Below are 16,825 nucleotides of genomic sequence, written 5' to 3'. Positions count from 1 at the left end.
TCTCATTAAATTCACATTGTTTGCTGTGCGAGTAAGGAAAGCAACAGATTGTTCTCCATAATCATAGGTTTTAAATATTTACTTGCTAGTGCTGCATAATTTAGCACATTGGAGTTGAAAAGCCATTTGTATGGTAGCTGATACCATTTCAGCGTTATAGAATATAGTGTCCCTCTGTGACTTCCATGTGAAGCTGAAAAAATGAAACGTGTCCTACACTTTTTCCCAACCAATTAAAATTGGTAGTATATACACAATTTAACTTTTTCATATCAAATAGTTATCTTAAGTATTCAAACATTGTTTCTTGTGGCCTGCTAATGCATGATACCAAGAATAATATATATACATTCCCATTATCCAAGTCCTTATGGAAGTTACAAAAAGGCATCCAGATGGCTTGTTAGAGGCATATTATCTCCCCTAAAAAAATCAGAAGAGTTCTGCATTTCAAAATATAGAATCATAAGTTAATCATACAAGAAACAATTTTTGGTCGCTCACTCTAATAAATGTTCCATTTATGATCCTGCCATACTTTTGCCTTGATTGCTTAATTGGCTGCCTCACCACATCAGAAGGAAATAAACTGTTTTAGTCATGTATATGAGAATAATAAAAATAATTCAAATCACAAAACACTAAAAAACTGGAAAAAAAGTCTCAAGTTTCTTTTTAACTTTTTAACTCGCCTTCTGGAAGACTTTCATTTCCATGTGGTTCACAGTCTGGTAGTACAGGCTGTCAGTCTTTTAATTTCTAGCTTTTACTATAATTTCCTATGTAGTTCAGGGGCACGTCACACGTAGTCTGCTCGAACAAGACGATACAGAATTACATCTTGCAGTTAGTATTTCTCCGTAACAACCCTTTAAAGTGAAGATAAAGTTTTCCATTTCATAAAAGGTCTCCTCAGATTGTTCCCTGCGCTTCATCCTTGAGGATAATTTTAATGTGGAAAATGAGTGCACATATCCTTTGCTGTCTTCTTACAGGTATTTAACCTGCAGTCCCAGGCACAGCTTGGCTTGGTGTACCTTCACCTCAGGGCAACTGAGAGACGAGTATTTTACCAAAGTGGGGCTTGGTAGGAGGTCTGCTCCGGTCCGGGACAGTGAAGGATGAAGAAACGGTGCATGCTGGATCTTGTAGTTCCTGCGACAGAAGCATGCTAATTATTTCGCACGGCATGCTGGTAGTTGAAGTCCGACTATTCGCCAGGCAGCCGGAACGTGTAGTTTGTCTGTCAAAGAGACGCTGCTTACACATGGCTACTTTCTCTCGTTTCTGCGTTTGCCGCATGGCTGATTAGGGGTTGAGGTGGCGAACAGGTGGACAAAAGGGAGGATGGAGGAAGTGGAGCAGAGGCCTCCGAGCCGTTGCTACCGCGGCCGCTGCCGCCAATCCACGGCTCTGGTGCCCCGGAAGTGGCTGACCTGATAGAGCTGAAGGCGGGGCCGTTCCTCTTGCTACGGAGGCCGGCGAGCTCGGGGTACCTGTGGCTGCGGCGCTGAGGTCCGATGGTGTTGCGTGCGGGCTGCTTTTGTAGCCGGTGCTGAGCGTTTCCCGGGTTGGTGGCTCCTGCGCGTCGTTATAGCTCTCCAGCCCTTCTGTTTCTGTGAGGGGTCGACGTGAGGCTAGCGGAGACGAGAAGGTTGGGATAGTCTCTGGTCCCCGATGACCGGGTTTCTTGGGGGGGGGGGGGGCCCTTCACTTTGGGGAGACCCTGTGGCCAACCCGCTGGTTTCTCGGAGGGCTCTGGCGCCACCCTCGGGTGTCTCTTCTTGTGTCATTTGTTTTCTGACTCGTCGTCGCGCCGTCCTCGGTCCTCCAGAGGTGACAAGCCGTAAGCCTTACCTTGGGCAGCTGTTCTCGTTTTCCTTGTGCTTTTCTTAGGTGTCCCAGGCACGGTCTCTGATGTCCCCTAGGCTGTCGCATCCCGGGGACCTCTGACCCAGCGCCAGGGCTCTGTCGGGTCGGGCTCCACCCCCGACTCCCATCCCTTTGAAGGAAAATGAAGCAGTCGGATCCCCGAGCGCTTAACCATCGCATTCTTAGCGCCCTTCCTCCCGTAGGGCTTGGTTGTCACTTCCAGTTGTAGCCCGGTAGCGGGGATATAGTGTTGCCTCCCTATCCGCGTATCCACGTTCGCTCACTTTGTTTCACGAGTTGCCCTCAACCCTCCCCAGCCTCACCACAGGAAAGGGCTCTCGAGGTCGAAGGTTCAGAATAGGTTCTTAGATCTGGTGACTATGAATTGGGATCCCAGTGGTCAGCTCTGCATTACTGCTGGTTGAGGTTATGGTTCGTACTTCTTTGGCTACATTTTGTTTTGTTGTGATTTTCCCCACATGGTGTTCACTGCTGTCCTATAGTTAGGGAATACTTGATCCTACAGCTCTTTTTGTTGTTGGTGGTGGTGTTTTTTAATATCTGAATGACATATATGGGAATTTTTTTTTCTGGTGTTCTACTTGAACCGCAAATACCCAGTGGAATTTTTGTAATGATTTTGTGTCAGATGATAGCAGATAGACACAAAGAAATGATTCTTCCTTCTTGCTTGTTTGGGATTTGTTGTTAGATTAAAGTGCCCCTGAGCGATTGGAAAGGCTATAAAACTTAAAATCGGTGTATTTTCTGAGTTTCAGATGATAAAAGCTCTTTTATAAAACAAGGAAGAGTTTCTGATTAGTCAATAATCTGATATTATTTTGAATTATCAGTTCATTCGCTATAAAACAGACTTTTTAAAGATGAAAAGTCAACATATGGAATTGTATGATTTAGTAAAGTGTTTCAAAACCATTTAATTATGCTCTTTTTCTATAAATGGATGCAATTATATAAAACATATCTGTGGTAACTGTTTATGAAGCGTTTCTAGATACTTTGATAGCTCTGGGCAACTGTGTTGTAGTGTGTTCATTAGTGTTTTGTAGACAGAAATTTTGTACTGCATGCTTTCTGGGGAACATGTAACTGATGAGTTTGCACCATGTCGTCTGTTATTGCACTTGTAGAGGTTCTAATAGTAAGATTATTACTCAGTAAAATTTGTATCTGTCAGTAAGATAGAAAAATACTTGTATCCTGTCAAGTTGGGATTATTCCTAGATAATCTGTAGTGGTTTCAGCCATGCATAAAATTTGGAGCTACATGTATAGTATTTCAGAATTAATTCACTCATGAGATTCTTTATTGGAAAAAAGGATAAGCTAGATATTATTCAAACTGTTTATATTTTTCTTGAGATTTTATTCATTTACTAGGCATTAATTGAATACTTACTAATATTTAACAAAATACTCAATTTATTGATAAGAGTATCCTCTTGTTCTCTTTGTTCTAGATACTTTTAACACATTATCTCAGTTAATTATAGCAACTCAGGGACTACTGAATTTTTTTTTTTTAAGATTTTATTTATTTATTTGAGAGGTAGAGTTACAGATGGTGAGAGGGAGAGAGAGAAAGGTCTTTCATCTGCTGGTTCACTCCCCAAATGGCTGCAATAGCCAGAGCTGAGCCAGGAGCTTCTTCCAGGTCTCCCACGCGGGTACAGCAGCTCAAGCCATTGGGCCATCTTCTGCTGCTTTCCCAGGCCACAGCAGAGAGCTGGATCAGAAGAGGAACAGCCGGGACTAGAACCGGCATCCGTATGGGATGCCGGCATTGCAGCTGGAGGATTAACCTACTGTGCCACACCACCTGCCCCAGGACTACTGAATATTACATTTAGATGATGAACAAATAAATGGAAGCTCAGAGTTTAAGTCATTTGATCTTTATTTTTCTGACTCTTCTCACTGCAAATACCTGTTCTCTGAAAAATATGAAGAGCATTAATTCAACAAATTCTTGCTGAGTTGCCATTATATACCAGATATTCTTTTTTTTAGATTTATTTATTTATTTGAAAGACAGAGTTACAAAGACAGAGAGAGATAAAGAGAGAGAGAGACAGAGAGCAAGTTTCCATCCACTGGTTCACTCCCCAAATGGCCTCAATGCCCGGACTGGGCCAATCCAAAGCCAGGAGCCAGGAGCTTCTTCTGGGTCTACCATGTGGGTGCAGAGGCGCAAGCACTTGGGCCATCTTCTGCTTTTTCGGGCTACCTCAGAGAGCTGGATTAGCAGTGGAACGTCTGGGTCTCAAACCTGTGCCCATATAGGATGCTGGCACTGCAGGCAGCAGCTTTACCCGCTATACCACCCACGGTGCCAGCCCCATACCAGATACTGTTTACCATGATGAGGATTCAGCAGTGAACAAAGGAGACAACAGAAGATTCTGTTCTTTGAGGGCTTAGACTCTTACAGAATGTGTGAGATGTAAACCTTGCCTTCAGGAAGTAGAAAATGTAGCCAGTATGCCTAAGATTTTATGTGCTTTAGAATGTAAAACTTGGAAAGCCAGGTTAACTAGGGAAGGTTTCATAAAGAAGATCAGATTTAATCTGGAGCTTACACAGTGGGTAGGAATATGGTAGGCAGATAACAGGAAGAAACTAATTCCAGATGAGGCATAAAATGAGTCATAAGGGAGAGAGATTAGAGGGAGGACCAGGTTATTGGACTGTTTTGTATCTTGTTTTCTTGCACATAGTAGGTGCACAGCGTTGGTTGAATTTGAAAAAAAAGTTTAGATGAATGAATCTATAAGAGCTCAGTTATGAGATAATGAGGAATTACATAGATCTAGAGTGATCATATTCAGAGTGGTAGAAAGGAATGGACTTGAGGGCTGATGACAACAGAACCAGTAGGATCTTATTGAATGTTGGGGATGAGGTGGTGGCCGTGGGAGAAGGAGGCTAGGTTACCCCCTGAGTGGATCTGGTTTGAGTGGCTGAAGTGAATTTTAGACTCAACTACTTCATCAAACATGAATTTCTTTCTTTCTTTCTTTCTTTTTTTTTAATTCCAAAGGTGTACCATCTTTTATGAATTACTAAGAGGAAAAAATACTGCCAATTAGACCAAGGTTGTGAACTGTAAGATACATTTCAATTTCAGAGCTAAAATGTAAAATTGTGTGATCTAGAATTGATGACATGTTATTGCTTATGATGATTGATGATCCTTAGAAGCACTTTATTTTTTGAACTATTTATAAATTTATAATCTTTGACATGCATTTAATCATTTAACATTTATTAACTATGTACTCTTAGGCTACTTGATATAGTAGAGAGTAAATAGTCTCTACACTCACAGAATTTACTATGTAGCAGGGGAGGCAGATATAAATCAAATAACCAAGGAAATTTAAAGTTAAAATTATGTTAAGTGCTATTAAATAAATGTTATTTATCCAGAGGAAGCACTGAGTATGGACAAGCTAAGAGTAGAGATGAGTAGAGACAAGTTAGGAGATTGTTGAAATAGCCTAGATGAGAGAGGACATTACCTTGGGCAAAGTGATGATGAAGGTGGTTCAAAGGAAATGGGTGGATTCCAGAGAAGAATAGGAGGTGGAACTGGTTGATGAGTTAAATATGGGGGGGGGGGGGGGTGGTGCTGTTGACTACCATTGGGTTTTTTTGGGCTGTGTAACTGGATGGTTTGTAGTGTTGTTCACTGAGAGAATATTAAAAGAGGATGAGGTTTTGGGGGACATGCATTCTTTACTAAATTGTTTTTATTGTGCCAGCAGTTTTCATGGTTAACTTACTAGTTTTTTTCTCCTTTTTGGTCATTGTTTCAGTTTAGTATATTTGAGTAATAATATACCTGAAATAAGGTGGGTTTTTTTTTTGAATTTTTATTTCTTGAATGAGCAGGGATGAAGTTCTAGATGAAAGTATCTGGAAATATGTTGGTATCTGTTTTGAATTTAAATCTGCCATATTATGCCATGTATATGAAGAGATAACTGAGTTACACAGTTATATATCATCTTCATTTCACTTTTTGGGACTTGGCAGCAAATTGGACATCTGGTTAGATTCTACCTTCATTGATGCATGTGTAGTATAAACATGCAGCATTAGGGAAAAAGATATACTTTTGAATTTTCTTTGAAATATTTCATTTGTATAATTTTTAAGAGATAATGAACCAATATAATCAGTTTTCATTTGAATTTTACATTTCTAGGTAAAATGGTAAGGTGTACAGAGCAAAGAACAAGGGTGTTGGAGTCAGACTGCCTGAGTCTTTTGTTATTTATAAGCAGTATGACCTTGTAGAAGTAGTCTTGCCAAACCTTTGTTGTTTTGCCTTACAGAGTTGTGAGGATTAAATGAGATGATGTATAATTTTTGGCATAGAGGTTAAGTGTTTATTGCTGTGGTGGTGGTGATACTGCAAGGTGTCTGGCTGGTCATCTAGGCTTCTCTGACAACATTTTAATTTTAGGGATCCTTATGACAGTAAAACTCGATTTGAGGGAAAAAAATGTTGGGTAGTACTATTTGGATCTGGAGAAAATATTTAATAAGATAGCCTTGCTTGTTTACTGTTGTCTTACATGAGTCAGCTGCATGTTGTCTTTCACAGAATCCTGGGCGGAGATTATGTTTAGTCTCAGCCATAATAGAAAACTGATGGTGGACTGGTTTGTGATTACATATTTGTTATTATCTGTCTTTATTTTGTCCAAACCCTTTTGAACTTTATACTTGCTTTTAGCCCTTATGGTTAGGATGTGGAAGTAGTTAGGTTTTATAAAGTCTGATGAGTTGCTCTGAAGTCAAACTAATTTCTTACCTTTTTTCTTTTTTAAGATTCATTTATTTATTTGAAAGTCAGAGTTACACAGAGAGAGGAGAGACAGAGAGAGATGTCTTCCAACTGTTGGTTCACTCCCCAAATGGCTGCAACAGCCAGAGCTGGGCTGATCCGAAGCCAGGAGCCAGGAGCTTTATCTGGGTCTCTCACGTGGGTGCAGGGGTCCAAGGACTTGGGCCATCTTTTACTGTTTTCCCAGGCCATAGCAGAGAGCTGGATCGGAAGTGGAGCATCCTATATGGGATGCCAGCACTTCAGGTGGTGGCTTTACCCGCTACACCACAGCGCCAGCCCCTCTTCCCTATCTTTTTTCTTCCATCTTTTTTTCTTTTGAAAGTTTAAAACCTGTAAAATAGTTGAAGGACTGGTACAAAAAATACCTATACTGTATACCCTTTACCTAGATTGACTAAGTATACAAATTATGTCTTGTTTGTGCTGGTGCTTGCTGTTGTGCGAGGGAACTGTCTCTATTTAAATATACACATACACTTTTTTCCTTGCTGAACTGTTTGAAAGGGGGGTGGAGACATGATGCCATTTCACTTTTAAATACTAATTTATTTCCTAAGAACTAGAAAATTCTCCTACTAACTATAATGGCATTGACATACCCAAATAATTAAACTCAACATAATATTATCTAATGTATAGTCCATATTTAAAATTAGATTTTTTAAGTATCATGATGATATCATTATAACATTTAATAAATAGGACAGTCAGACATCATATATTGTATTTAGTTGTCATGTCTTTCTGTTTTGCTTTATTTAAAAGTCTCCATCTTTTCTCGCTTTTCCTGCCCTTGAACTTTTGATCTTCAAAGACATTGTCAATTTTGAAGAGTCCAACCCAATTGCATTGTAGAATGCCTCACAAAATTTATTTGTATGATTATTTCCTCACAGTTCTTTCCAGACTAAAGAGTTGTTTCACTTATGTAGATGATTTTTTTTAAAGATTTTTATTTATTTAATTGACAGGTAGAGTTACAGTGAGAGAGAGAGAGAGAGAGAGAAAGGTCTTGCTTCCGTTGGTTCCCTCTCCAAATGGCGGCAATGGTCAGAGCTGCGCTGATCCCAAGTCAGGAGCCAGAAGCTTCTTCCTGGTCTCCCATGCGGGTGCAGGGGCCCAAGCACTTGGGCCATCATCTACTGCTATCCCAGGCCACAGCGGAGAGCTGGACTGGAAGAGGAGCAGTTGGGACTTGAACCAGTGCCCATATGGGATGCTGGTGCCGCAGGCGGAGGATTAACCTAGTGTGCCACGGCGCCGGCCTCTGATGATGTTTTGAACTCTATTTCATCACCTTAGGAGTAATATGATGAAGATTTGTCCCATTATTGATGATGTTAAGATCTATCGGTTCAACTATATTTCTATTATTCTAAAAGTGCTTTTTTTCTTTTTATATTTAATAATCAATAGGTGAGAGTGATACTTTGAGATCATGTATATGTTCTGTTTTGTAGCAGTTTTTTTTTCATTTGGTGATTTTAATAGCCTTTGATAATTCTTGCCTGAATCAGTCATTGCACGAGTGGTTGCTAAACGGTGATTTCCCAATGCTGCCAGTCCTTCCACATATATTTGCTATTTTCTTTAAAAAAGAGCTGTTCCTCCTCAATCTTTTTTTAGTATCACTACATACTCACTACATATCCAAGGATTCTTTTTTTTTTTAAGATGTATTTATTTTATTTGAATTACAGTTACAGAGAGAGAGAGAGAAAGATCTTCCACCCACTGGTTCACTTCCCAAATGGCTGCAATTGCCAGAGCTGGGCCCTGTTGAAGCCAGGAGCCAGAGGCTTTCTCTGGGTCTCCCAGGTAGATGCAGGGGCACAAGCACTTAGACCATTTCCAGCTGCTTTCCCAGGCCCATTAACAGGGAGCTGGAATGGGGTGGAGCAACTGGGAATCCAATCGGTGCCCATATGGGATGCTGGTGCTAAAGGTGGCAGCTTAACCCTGTGTGCCACAGTGTTGCCACCCTGCAAGGATTCTTTCATCAAAATTTTTGCAATGTCTGGTCTCTAGTCTTTTGGTCATTGTTACATCACATTTGGTCAGTGGCAGTCCCTTTAAGCTGGTTTTCTATGGGCTTTAGATATATCCACATTGATCTATGAGCACTTTCTTAACTGCTTTAAGCAATAAGATGTTACAAACCCACTTTGAATATTCCTTCTTGAGACCTGAAATCAACCATTTTACTAGAGTTCATTTAGTGGTAGATGATACTTAGAAACTACAATCTGGACACTGAATAAATTAATTGCTATTAGAGTATCATTGCTTCCACACCCTTTAAAAAGACACACACCCATTTTTTGAAAAAGAAATCATGAGTTAGTATGATGCCTTCAATTGGAATTCAGTACCACAGAATTTTCTGAACCCTCCTCCAATTCAGATTTGTAGATCCTTTTTTTTTTTTTTTTTTTTTTTAAGATTTTATTTGTTTACTTGAAAGTCAGGGTTACAGAGAGGCAGAGGCAGAGAGAGAGAGAGAGAGAGAGAGAGAGACAGGTCTTCCATCTGCTGGTTCACTCCCCAGATGGCCACAATGGCCAGAGCCAGGAATCAGGATCCAGGAGCTTCCTCCAGGTCTCCCATGCAGATGCAGGGGCCCAAGGACTTGGGCCATCTTCTACGGCTTTCCCAGGCCATAGTAGAGAGCTGGATGGGAAATGGAGCAGCTGGGATTCAAACCAGTGCCCATATGGGATGCCGGTACTGCAGGCAGCAGCTTTACCCACTACGCCACAGCACTGGCCCCAAGATTTGTAGATCCTTTTTCCCAAAAGGAGAATTCTGATTCTCAGCTATGTTAACATATTTACTTAATCAATCTATCCTATAGTACACATAAAATAGTTTTTGGAATTAATGGATCAATGCTATCTCTAATAACAAATACAACTAATGAAGATTGCTTTGTTATTTTACATCCTTAGAATATATCCCACTGAAGATATATAGTGAAAGTAGATTTTCAAAGGTATTTGAATTATTTTTTCTGTGATTATGATATCAATTTAAAATAAAGTTTCCATTAAACTGCTTTTTAATAAGACTGTAAAATCAGTTATCTGTAAAACTACTAATGTAGACATAATAATTTAAAACTTTATCATAATATGTATAATTTTAACAGTTATATAAGCTGAAGAACTTGTAGTTTAAAAATTTTTAAGGCTTCTAAATTTGTAGCTCTTTTTCTCCAATTGATATTATTTAAAATTAGGAATGACAAGAAAAGTGACATCAAACAATTTCCTTTGTAAACCAAAACAATTGTGTTTGTGAGCATTTTAAACAATGCTCTTTTGACTGATGATACAATTCAAGCATCATTCTTTAACAATAGCTTAATTGTTGAAGATACTTTAACTCATTCATGATACTTCAACTTATTTGTAAGTAACACGTCTAGTGTTTCTTGTATTTATTCCCAGAAAAAAAAAGATTTATGTTATTTGTATGTCCTTGTCCTTTGTGTATTTCAAGAATACTAGTTGTGATTGTATTTTATACTGTGACATTATTTATGTGTGGATATTCTCATTGAAAAGGGAAAAATATTTTTCATAATAGTTATAACACTTTATATCTCTTACCATATTTAGCCTTTGTGTATCGTTAGTTACGTACATTTTGTTAATTAGAATGTAAGCTTAATGAGGGCAGGAACTGAGTGTCACGGCTTATGATATCTCTAATGCTTGATGAATAAATGTGATTTTTTTGTTTAAAACACATGTAGTTCATTAACTTCAATAATGTTACCCCTTTTTCTTGGCAAGAGTAGCTTGGGATTTGGAAAAGATTGTACCCTATTTACTTAATTACAAACCCCAAAAGCACTATTTGTCAAATTGAATTCCCCATCTTCACTTTAATCTTATCCACTTGGGTTCCTTGTTTCTGTGGCTGAAGCTATTGCCACCCTGACATCAGCCCTGAAATCTGAGAGTCATAGTCTCTTCTCTTCTATGTGGCCATTTGCACATTCATGTATTTGTTGTCTGTTGCTATTCTACCATCTCAGTTGGTTGCTTGTTATCCTTGTTTCTAATTTTTTTATGAGTACCTTGACAGGTCCTCATACCACTCCTACAGTCTTCTGATTGGTTGGAGGAAATGGTGATATTGATGCAGAAAAGATTGTGGAATTGGGAAGTGTGACAAACTGAGGAAGGATTAGTTTCAGAGGGCACAAGCAGCACCAATTAGTAGAAATTAATATAGGAAGACAGAATTATGGTTCCATAAAATATCTTTCTTTTTTTTAAGCTTTATTTATTTTTTTGAAAGAGTTACACAGAGAGAGAAGGAGAGGCAGAGAGAGAGGTCTTCCATCCACTGATTCACTCCCCAATGGCCACAACAGCCGAAGCTGGGCTGATCTGAAGCCAGGAGCCAGGAGCGTCTTCTGGGTCTCCCACGTGGGTGCAGGGGCCCAAGGATTTGGGCCATCATCTACTGCTTTCCCAGGCCACAGCAGAGAGCTGGATCGGAAGTGGAGCAGCCGGGACTCAAACTGATGCCCATATGGGATGCTTGAACTGCAGGCAGCAGCTTTACCCGTTATGCCACAGCGCTGGCCCTTCTATAAAATATCTTTCTAGCAAGTGTAGTTGTTAAAATTAGCAGGCATCGGCCAGCACCGTGGCTCACTTGGTTAATCCTCTGCCTGCGGCACTGGCATCACATGTGGGCACCGGGTTCTAGTCCCGGTTGCTCCTCTTCCAGTCTAGCTCTCTGTTGTGGCCTGGGAAGACAGTGGAGGGTGGCCCAAGTGCTTAGGCCCCTGCACCCACATGGGAGACCAGGAAGAAGCACCTGGCTCCTGGCTCCTGGCTTCGGATCGGCACAGCACCGGCCATAGCGGCCATTTGGGGAGTGAACCAGCGGAAGGAAGACCTTTCTCTCTGTCTCTCTCTCTCACTGTCTATATCTCTACCTGTCAAAAAAAAAAATTAGCAGGCATTATGTAGCTGATATGGATACTCTAGAACAGTTATGTTGGTGAATAAACAGTTTAAAACATTAGCCAGGGGCCGGTACCATGGCTCAGTAGGTTAATCCTCCGCCTGTGGTGCCGGCATCCCAAATAGGCACCGGTTCTAGTCCCGGCTGCTCCTCTTCCAATCCAGCTCTCTGCTGTGGCCTGGGAAAGCAGTAGAAGATGGCCCAAGGTGTTGGGCCCCTGTATCTGCATGGGAGACCTAGAAGCTCCTGGCTCCTGGCTTCGGATCGGCACAGCTCTGGCCATTGTGGCCATTTGGGGAGTGAACCAATGGAAGGAAGACCTCTCTCTCTGTCTCTCCCCTTCACTGTCTGTAACTCTACCTGTCAAATAAATAAATACATAAAAAATATTAAAAAAAAACATTATCGAATGGCGAATATTGTGGGGCAGTGGGGGTAATGTGCTGTTTGGAATGCCTGCAGTGTGTATCGGAGTGCCTGGGGTCAATCCTGCCTCTGCTTCCCATCCAGCTTTCTGCTAATCTTCACCCTTAGTGGCAGACAGTGATGGCTCAAGTTCTTGAGTCCCTGCAACTCCCATGGGAGACCTGGATGGAGTCCTGGATCCCGGCTTCAGCCTGGCTCAGCCCAGCTGTTGTGAGCATTTGGGGAGTGAATCAGTGAATGGAAGATCTCTCTCTGTTTCTCATTTTACCTTTCAAATAAAGAAAAAATAAGTAAACTTGAAAAATTAAGAATGTTTGAATTTATTTTCAACTTAGTACAATACCCAGAAAGTAGTGAGCTCCCTATTCTAGAATTGTTCAGTGGGAGGCTGATGGATGCCTTTGGCAGAGATATTGTAAAGTCTCTTATTACTGTGGATAATGATGGGTAGTTGAACCAGATTAACAAATAGTGGTTAGTGAATCTGAACCAAGAGCATATCTGATTTCTTGGATTAGGAGTGGCACTTTTTTCAGTCTTTTGAATTTACATGCTTTATTTTCACTATTCCTCTCCACCCATGTAACACTGGTTAGGGGATTTCACAGGCCTCTTGTAGCATACTGTATGAGACAATGGTCAAGAACTGCTGTTAATACTTACTGGTTAGTTGGCCGGCACCATGGCTCACCAGGCTAATCCGCCACCTGCGGTGCCGGCACCGCGGGTTCTAGTCCTGGTTGGGGCGCCGGATTCTGTCCTGGTTGCTCCTCTTCCAGTCCAGCTCTCTGCTGTGGCCTGGGAGGGCAGTGGAGGATGGCCCAAGTGCTTGGGCCCTGCACCTGCATGGGAGACCAGGAGGAACACCTGGCTTCTGGCTTTGGATTGGCGCAGTGCGCCAGCCTTAGCAGCCATTTGGGGGGTGAACCAGTGGAAGGAAGACCTTTCTGTCTTTCTCTCTCACTGTCTAACTCTGCCTGTCAAAATTAAAAAAATAAAATACTTACTAGTTAGTAGATGCTTTGTGAGTCGCCCCCCCCTTTTTTTAATATTTATTTTATTTATTTGAAAGAGAGTTACAGAGTTAGAGAGAGAGGTAGAGACAGAGAGAGAGGTCTTCCATCTGCTGGTCCATTCTCCAGATGGCCGCAACGGCTGGAGCTGCGCCGATCCGAAGCCAGAAGCCAGGAACTTCATCTGGGTCTCCTATGTGGGTGCAGGGTCCAAGGACTTGGGCCATCCTCCACTGCTATCCCAGGCCATAGCAGAGAGTTGGATTGGAAGAGGAGCGGCTGAGACTAGAACCCGGTGCCCACATGGGATGCCGGTGGTGCTTCAGGCCAGGGCTTTAACCTGCTGAGCCACAGCACTGGCCCCTGTAAGTTCTCTTTCAATCCTGATTCTGACATCCTTCAGTTCTAGTAGGGTTTAATTATATTTTGTTGGTTAGACGATTTTTCCCACTGTGTTACTTCTTATAGGTAGATTGCATATTTAACGGCTTGGGGAGTTGCATTTTATTTTATTTTATTTATTTAAAAATGATTTTATTTATTTGGAAGACAGAGATAGAGAGAGAGAGAGAGAGAGAGAGAGAGGCCGGGCTTCCATTCCTCTGGTTCACTTTCCAAATGACTGCAATGGCCAGAGCTGAGATGAACCAAACTAGGAGCCAGGAGCTTATTCTGGGTCTCCTATGAGGGTGCAGGGGCCCAAGGACTTAGGCCATATTCTACTGCTTTCCCAGGCCATTGCAGAGCTGGATCGGAAGTGGAGTTGCCGAGACTCGAACTGGTGCCCATGTGGGATGCCAGCCCTGCAGGCTGGGGCTTTAACCTGCTGCACTACAGCATCGGCCCCAGGGAGTTGCATTTTAAATTATGAAGACTTGTAATTACCTTGGGCTCATTAGGAGTCTGTGTTGGAAAAACCAGATTTCTGTTCTTCTGTCCTCACACCCCCATAATTCACACAAAATATCTGTGGCCTCCAAAAGTGTGTATGTGTAGGGGTAGTTTTACCTGCCAGTCATAAGGAGTGCAGCCACAGCAGACACCAGCTGGCTGTTGTCTAATTTAATGTAGACACCATCTACTTGGAGATCCCACAGGTCAAGGGCTCGGTCCCCAAGACTACTCCCTGACCCCTGACTCCAGATGCCAGCCACAGCCCCATGTTGTCTTACCTGAGCTTCTGACTGACTCCAGTTATAAGTGGGGGTTGCCCTCCTTAGGTTCAGTTAATTTTCCTGAGCAGCTCACAGAACTCAGGAAAGTACCTTTACTGGTTTGTTATAAAGGATATTACAAAGGATCCAGATGAAGAGATACTCAGAGTGAGAGGTATGAGGGAAGGGTTATGGTGCATCCTCACCAGGCCAGCCACCCTCCGGGAACCTCCATGTGGTGGGCTCTGTGGAAGCTTTCCAAACCCTGTCCTTTTGAGTTTTCATGGAGGTTTATTGCATGTGCGTGATTGCTAGTAGACTAGCTGGAGAAACCCAGCAAGGCCTGTCTGCTCAGATTGTTCTTGGCTCCTTTGTGCAGCATTTTTCCTTCAGGTTATGGGGCATGGCACATTCTGAAATGAGATCTTGTCTATCCCTGGACAAGGTAGGTCAGAGAATGGCAGGGAAGGTTAATGTTTCTATGATTTGCCTTTGGGAAAAGAAATTCCAGATTCTGTCGGCTGCCTTTGGGAGGGAGTTATGAACCGGGAAACTGGATGAAAACAAAATATTTATTATAATATAGAAGCTACTAAGATTCTGACATAATTAAAATGTATTTATCAAACCTTAGTATTATGTTCTTAGTGCTAATATCATCAAGACTTAAGACGTCATTAGTAATTCTTTGGTCTTCAAGTAAGTGAGGTCATTTAAGCTCCTTCTATCCCATTTAGGGTGATTGTCATGGTGACTGCACAGCTGGTGAACATGTGAAATGCGGTGCTTCACAAGTGGAGGTTCGTGCTACAGTCACGTGTGAGGACCTTTGGAGAAGTCATATGTGAGGGTAAATGTGTGTCAGCTCAATACTTACTTTCCTCTGTATGTGTTTTACTTTTTTAGAGTTAAGAGAAGAATGCCTAAATATTATATTATATTTGGGGCTTCTTTAAAACATAGCTATGCATTGAAACAGTCAGTGGTCAACATAGGTAACTGGGGAATCCTAAGGAGACCTAAGAATGCTTGTAAGATGTATCCTTGGGGCAAAACTATCTTATTAGTGTCTTTCTTCTCAGCCCTTCATTCCTCTTTTAAAGCCAGTTTCTGAACATACATGTATTGCCTTTATTGTGTTGTTGTTCCTTTTGCAATTTTTTTTCTTTTTATCTAGAAACCTTTTATTTAAGGTATACAAATTTCATATACACAAATTTAGGAACACAGTGATTCTTCCCAGCCAACCCTCCCTCCCACCTGCATTTCCACCCTTCTTTTTCCTCCCTCTGATATTCCCATTCTTCTTCTTTTTTATTTATTTATTTTTGACAGGCAGAGTTAGTGAGACAGAGAGAAAGGTCTTCCTTCCGCTGGTTCACCCCCCAGATGGCCGCTACGGCCGGCGCGCTGCGCGGATCCGAAGCCAGGAACCAGGTGCTTCTTCTGGTCTCCCATGGGGTGCAGGGCCCAAGCACCTGGGCCATCCTCCACTGCACTCCCTGGCCACAGCAGAGAGCTGGCCTGCAAGAGGGGCAACCGGGACAGAATCTGGCACCCCGACCGGGACTAGAACCCTGGGTGCCAGCGCCGCAAGGCGGAGGATTAGCCTAGTGAGCCGCGGTGCTGGCCTCCCATTATTATTTTTTACAAAGAGGGATTTTCAGTTAACTTTTGTTTTTTTCAGATTTTCAATTAACTTTATACTCCTAAGATTAACCCTACACTAAGTAAAGAGTTCAACAAATATTATGAAGAAAAACAAATGTTCCTCAACAGTTAGGACAAGGGATATTTAAAATCATCTAATTTCCAAGTGCCAATTACCTTGCCTAACCATTAGCTCTGAAAGTGGCAATTCACATAAATTATCATTGTTCCTTTGTTCATATTTGCCGTTTCTGATCCAGCTCTCTTAATGCACCTAGGAAAAGCAGCAGAAGATGGCCTCAGTGTTTGGGCCTCTGTCACCTATGTAGGAGACCTAGAAGAAGCTCTTGGCTCTTGGCTTTGGCCTGGCCCAACTCTGGCCATTGTGGCTATCTGGGGCGTGAACCAGTGGAAGGAAGATCTGTTTCTCTCTCTCTTTATCTGTAACTCTGACTTTCAAATAAATAAGTAAATCTTTTTTTTTTTTTTTTTTTTTTTGACAGGCGGAGTGGACAGTGAGAGAGACAGAGAGAAAGGTCTTCCTTTGGCGTTGGTTCACCCTCCAGTGGCCACCACGGCTGGCGCGCTGTGGCTGGCGCACCGTGCTGATCCGATGGCAGGAGCCAGGTACTTATCCTGGTCTCCCATGGGGTGCAGGGTCCAAGCACTTGGGCCATCCTCCACTGTACTCCCTGGCCACAGCAGAGAGCTGTCCTGGAAGAGGGGCAACTGGGACAGAATCCGGCACCCTGACCAGGACTAGAACCCGGTGTGCCGGCGCTGCAAGGCGGAGGATTAGCCTAGTGAGCCGCGGCGCCGGCCATAAATAAGTAAATCTTAAAAAA

At 42.1% G+C, this 16,825-nt stretch overlaps 1 protein-coding gene across 24 annotated transcripts in view; it reads left to right on the top strand.

Moving 5' to 3' along the window:
* Positions 1 to 1,201: 1,201 nt before the first annotated feature.
* Positions 1,202 to 16,825, top strand: part of ATG4C (autophagy related 4C cysteine peptidase) — a 98,377-nt gene continuing 82,753 nt past the window's right edge. For 4 of the 24 annotated variants that reach the window (XR_007923616.2, XM_051856417.2, XM_017346240.3 and 1 more), the window contains exons 1-2: positions 1,454 to 1,654; positions 15,068 to 15,180. The gene's annotated coding sequence lies outside the window, so the exon portion shown is untranslated. Of the gene's footprint in view, positions 1,655 to 15,067; positions 15,181 to 16,825 lie in introns of all 24 variants that reach the window. The other 20 variants (XM_070078363.1, XM_070078364.1, XM_008265138.4 and 17 more) reach the window with 14 other exon arrangements.

The sequence above is a fragment of the Oryctolagus cuniculus genome, chromosome 7, assembly GCF_964237555.1.
Source record: "Oryctolagus cuniculus chromosome 7, mOryCun1.1, whole genome shotgun sequence".
In the NCBI taxonomy this organism is placed as follows: domain Eukaryota; kingdom Metazoa; phylum Chordata; class Mammalia; order Lagomorpha; family Leporidae; genus Oryctolagus; species Oryctolagus cuniculus.
The sequence above is the reverse complement of the archived record's forward strand: the minus strand, read 5'-3'. Positions and strand labels throughout refer to the sequence as shown.